This window comes from Myxine glutinosa, chromosome 6 (assembly GCF_964187855.1).
Source record: "Myxine glutinosa chromosome 6, kmMyxGlut1.1, whole genome shotgun sequence".
Classification (NCBI taxonomy): Eukaryota; Metazoa; Chordata; class Myxini; order Myxiniformes; family Myxinidae; genus Myxine; species Myxine glutinosa.
This window is the reverse complement of record NC_136266.1, coordinates 66,421,451-66,427,450: the sequence shown is the minus strand read 5'-3', so window position 1 is coordinate 66,427,450 and position 6,000 is coordinate 66,421,451.

Below are 6,000 nucleotides of genomic sequence, written 5' to 3'. Positions count from 1 at the left end.
TCCATCTGGGCCATCCTCTTGGATGTCGATCCATCCATCCGGGCCATTCTCTTGGATGTCGATCCATCCGGGACGTTTTCCATTTCTCGATCTCGACGTTTTCTCTCCGGGACACTCCCTCTGGGACGGTAGCCGGTATAGCCGATCTTCTCCGATCCTCTGCGCGCTGTGCTGCAGGTCGGGAGATTCTGCGCGCTTCGCTGGGAAGGCGCATTTCGGTCGTTTTGTGCGTCGTCGTATCTGCCATGCCGGTCGTTCGGGCAGCCTACGGAGGGCACTCGTGGCAAACGTTTTGCTTGACACTATTTGCCGGAGCTTGTAATTCGTACGCGCTGCCGTCAGAGAGCGCTCGAGTCTCGTGATTTCAAACCAGGGGGACTCCGGGGTATCGCGTAACTCTCGTTATGGCTCTCGTCGGTTCTCTCCCTCGGCAATTCCATGACATGGATCTATTGTGGATCGACCATGTACCCTTGGGAGCCAAGGCAGGTACAGACTTACTGTAATGGACTTACTGTAGTGGCCTCCTGTCATGTAATCTTACTTACTGTTACAACTCCTAGGCCGGTACAGACTTACTGTAATTGACTTACACTGTCATGGCCTCCTGTCATGTAATCTTACTTACTGTTACAGCTTACTGTAAAGACATGGCTTACTGGTTTACACATCTTCCACATCGACACATCTGCCTGAAATGCATTGCATTGCGACGAATGGACATTCGCTCTTCGACAAGGTACACCTTATGTAATGAGTTGCATATCGCAAAGGTACACCTTATCCAGCACATAGGCCTGTGAGACTAGCCTATTGTGACCCACAGGCTCATCGTCTGCCAGTATCGGACATGTTTGCTAACCAGGCTATGAGTGCGTTTGGAAGAACATCTGCCGTCCCTCCCTTCGCCTGATACACCCCTGCCTGAAGCGGTGAGGGCACTGAGGTGCCCCTCCGACACCTGCCTCCAGCGGCTACTCCGAAGCAGGGGACTCCGGATTTGGGGACGACGTACCCGGTAGTTTCCGAACCTGTGCTGGCAGGGTAATTCGCCACACTGACCTCTACGGATGGACCGACTGACCTGTACTACTGATAATGGATTTGTTTCGTATAGCGCTTTCCAGGAAGCCCTAAAGACGCTTTGACAGTGTGCGAAACATAACACAATGGCGCAAAGACAAGAATCAATAGGGATATTTCTTTGACACCCTAATAATGATATAATGACTTCCTCTACCTATTAATGCTGACGCGCGCTCGCTTCCTGCCTAGTGGCAGCATAGTTCTAACGGCGGGGAGAATGTGGTGAAAATGTAAGTTGAACCCAGGTGTGACGCTCACTTAAACCACTGGGCGGTGTCTATAAGACATGTAGTGAAATTATACCAAGGTGAACCCAGGGTGTGCTCGCTACGGAAGGGGCGTCTATAAGACCCGGGACAACCGGGGCGCGCGGACACTCCAGCGGAACTCACTGTGACATAGTCCTGTAGTTTGAATGGTATGTACGCCCGTAAATGCTGCGCTGACTGTCCTCTCTGTTGGACCATTGTTATATTGAATCAACCATTGCTGCTCATGAAATACTCTGATTTTAATGCCTGTTGCATGCATGTATTCTTACAGGATGTACTACAGATCTAAATGATATTAAACCTACCCAGAGGTCAAGTCGTGTCTGAGCTTGATTTTCACGACACCCATGTCTATACTTCGTGTGGGACCCTATCGAATGCTTTCTCCAGATCAACAAACCCAAGAAACAACTTCTTCCTCTTCTCCATGTACTTCTCCTGCAACTGCCTCACAATAAAGAGCGCGTTTGTCATTCCTCTTCCTGGCATAAATCCAAACTGCATTTCGTCGATCTTCACCTTCTTCCTTATCCTCCTCTCCAACACCCTTTCCAATACCTTCATTCCATGCTCCAATAACTTTATCGCTCGGTACGAGCCATACTCCAGAGGGTCACCTTTCCCCTGGTATAGAGGGACGAGGGTACTCCCAATCCACTGGAATGCGGCCTTCTTTCACCACCAGATTACAGATCTCTGTCATTCTTTTCACACCCCAACTTCCTGCTGCCTTCAACATATCTCCCACAACTCCCGTTGGCCCTCCCGCTTTTCTACTCTTCATTGCTTTTATCGCTTCCTCAACTTCCTTCTCAGTTATCTTCTCTGCCGGTCCTAAAACTGGGTTACTCTCTATGTTGCCATCCCATTCATTCTCTGTATTCAACAGCATTTCCATCGATCTTTTCCATCTTCCTTTAATTCCATCTGGGTCGACAACTATTTCTCCCACTTCATCCTTCAAGCAACTCACCCCCATCACATCACACCTCTCTTTCGCTATCTGCTTTGCAATCCTGAATACTGCTCTCTGATGCTCTTCCGAATCCAAGCGTTCTCCGAACATTTTCCTACATGCCTCCTGTGCCTTTGCTACCTCTTTCTTTGCAGCCTTCCTGGCTGCCTTATAACTTTCATGCTCTGCTGTTTCTGCTCCCGTACCCTTCGCCCTCTGCCACTCCTTGAACTTCTTCCTCTTCTCGTCAATCCTCTTTCCAACTTCATCATCCCACCACCATGTTTCCGAGTGCCTCGGTGGTCCTTTTGTCCATCCACATACCTCACCAATGGCTCCCAGCAGTCTATCTTTCATTGACATCCAACCACTTTCAAGCTCAACCACATCATCCTCTGCCATACTCAGCCTCTCTTTTAGTGCCTCCTTCACTGTCACCTCTTTCAACCTCCACACCTTCATTCTCGGTTGGTACTTCACCCGCCGAGCTCTCCTCGCACCATTCACCCTTATTTCGCAGACAACCAAGTGGTGCTGTGAAACAGCCTCCTCCCCCGGGATCACCTTTGTTTCCCAGAGGTGCCCCCTATCTCGCCTATGCACCAGCAGGTAGTCAACGGTTGTCATCGACCCACCTGACGTGTATGTAACAAGCTTATTATCCCCCTTCTGAAACTGAGTATTACAAATCAGCTCCATCAGCAAACTCCAAAATCCTTTCACCTTCTCCATTTCTCACACCATATCCGTAACCCCCATTAACTCCCTCAAAACCGTCTATACTCCTTCCCACATGTCCATTTAGGTCTCCTCCGACCACAACAACTTCCTCATCTTTCACGTTTTCCATCAGCTTCTCTATCGCACACCAGAACTTGTCCTTCTCTTCGCTCCGACCAACCTGCGGAGCATATCCCGAGATGACGCTCACCAAGAGCTTTCCAATCATCATTTTCACAATGAAAAAAAAAAAAATCATCAACCTATCACTCATTCAAGTCACACTCACCACACTGTCTACAAACTCCTCAGAAAACAGGACACCAACACCATTCACTCCCTCCGGGCACTCTTGCCACACAAACTTGTATTTCTGTCCCTGCCTACCCTTCACCATTCTCACACCACTTCCCTTCCATCTCGTCTCTTGCACACAACATATGTCCACTCTTCTTCTGACCAATACTTCCACCACTTCTCCTGATCTCCCTGTCATTGTCCCCACATTCCATGTCCCAAACCTCAGAAACCGATCTTCACTTCGGGCTGTGCCCTGCCCATATGTAGTTGTAATTGTCATGGTTCTCTTTTTGACGCAATGTTTTTATGGCCGGATGCCCTTCCTGACACCAACGCTCTTTGTCACTTCTTACGACACGCAGGGATACGGTGTACCTATTCTAACCAGGGTACGCACTGGTACACACTCTATTCCCATCATCTTTCGCAATTCATAATTTGTCTTCCTCTCTCTCAACGATACTCCGCACATCCACCGATCCATTCACATTTCCACCCTTTCCAGCCCTCGTTGCTGCTCTCAGTTCATTACCCATGTCTCGCTCCCATAAATCATAACACTTCTCACCCATGCAGCATACACCTTTCCCTTCAGCTTCAACGACACTCCCCTCCTCATCACCACGCCACTCAGTTCCCGAAACTTCTTCCATGCACATCTCACTCGAGCAACCGTTGCCGAGTCTGATCCCAGATCAGGGTACAAAGTTCATAGAAGAGCGAATAAATATTTGGTATTCAAGAATATAAGCCTGGTGTTGGCTTAACGGTTAAGGTGGCTGGCCTAAGATGTTCGGGTCTTGAATTTGAGCCCCTCTGTTGTGCTGTTGAAATAACACCAGGTGGGTTGACTCAGCCTGTCATCTTTCCTACCAAGGTTGACAAAATGAGTACCTGCTTACTGGAGTAATAAGCCATTCGAGTATCCTGCGTCGGAGTGGCGACCCATCCAGGATTGTACTCCTTAGCCAATGAAACCGCCTTGGCAGCTCCGATGCCCTTCACTGGGTGAAAGGAAGGGTTATTATTATTCAAAAATGTGAAAACGTCTTTCATAAATGACGGAAAACGGGGAAAAAGAAGTGTAAGTATTGGTTTTAAAAATTCACAAATATTAACGTGATTCATGAAAATAAAATTAATATTTGTGAATTATTTTTTAACACCTCTCCAACCTAAGTCCGAGTCAACAGTAGCAAGCCACTGTGCTTCCAATCCCCCTCTCTTTCCTCTTTTTCTGTTCCTTCATTCCTTTTCCAGGTAGCTAACAATGCCCGACTGACTCCGGCTATAGACACATTACCAGCTGTCCCTCCAGTTTGTCAGTCGGATCTGGCATCATTGGCTACCTGGGCTGCTTGTTGTGACCTGCTGTTTGTTGCCCCACCACTAGCTGCCACCACTGTCAGTCAGTCTGTTGCCTTCCGTTAGTATTAAATAAATAGAGGACCAATTGTCCTTCAGCTCACCTGGCTGGTTGCCAAAAAGTGGAGTGACCGATGGATCAGGGTAAAAATCAGGATCTGGATTTATAATACACATTTTAGGTCAGGTAGTATTGATATGATGTTCACAGCAGTGCAACTAACTGCTGTCTACAAGCCTGCTTTTGAGATACTAGGGCATGCCCGTACTATATATATATCTAAAATTATATCCCCCCCCCTCTATTTACATGAAATGGTTTGGTCCATTCGCAAAGCCAAAGCGAACGGCTTGCGAGTACGGTGACAATCCCCCCCCCCCCCCTCTATTTACATGAAATGGTTTGGTCCAAAGCGAACGGCTTGCGAGTACGGTGACAATCCCCCCCCCCCCTCTATTTACATGAAATGGTTTGGTCCAAAGCGAACGGCTTGCGAGTACGGTGACAATCCCCCCCCTCTATTTACATGAAATGGTTTGGTCCAAAGCGAACGGCTTGCGGAGTTTGGTAAAGAAATCGCCATAGCTCGGTAACTACTTGTCCGATTAATATGAAACCTTGAAAAGGCACATCCTCGGGTCCCCAGCAATATACCTGGCAAGTTTCAAGTATATCGGACCGGTAGTTGTCGAGAAACAGCGGTCGCATACACACAGACACACACACAGACACACACACAGAGATTACTGGAATTATAGATAGATTGCCCACTTCCAGTATGATGATGTCACTTCCTGTATGATGATGTCACTTCCGGTTGTGTCAAAATTAACCTTATTTGATAACCTGGTGCAACTCCACAGTGTCTATTGTGTATATATTTTTGAGACATTGTCCACTTTCCTCTATTATGACATCACTGGCAGCCATATTGTGTTTCAGATCAGCTTATTTTAAGCCAACATTCCCATAGGGAGTTGATCATATATTTTAAGTTTCACATTAATCAGTTAAGCGGTTTCAGAGAAGATGATTTTTAAAGGTTTTCGTTTGATCCAATATGGCTGCCAGATCATGTGATCAATGACATTTTCAACAAATTATATTTCCCTTGGGTAGTTGATCACAAAGTTAAAGTTTTGCAATGATCGGTTAAGTGGTTTGAGAGTTTGCTAAATGTTTTCCTGGAATCCAAAATGGCAACCATACTAAATCAAAATTCAAGTACTTTTGGGACCTTTAAACCTCATGATGACCTGCATATAGGTGAAGGCTGAGGATGCCATGTAAAAACTTGACTT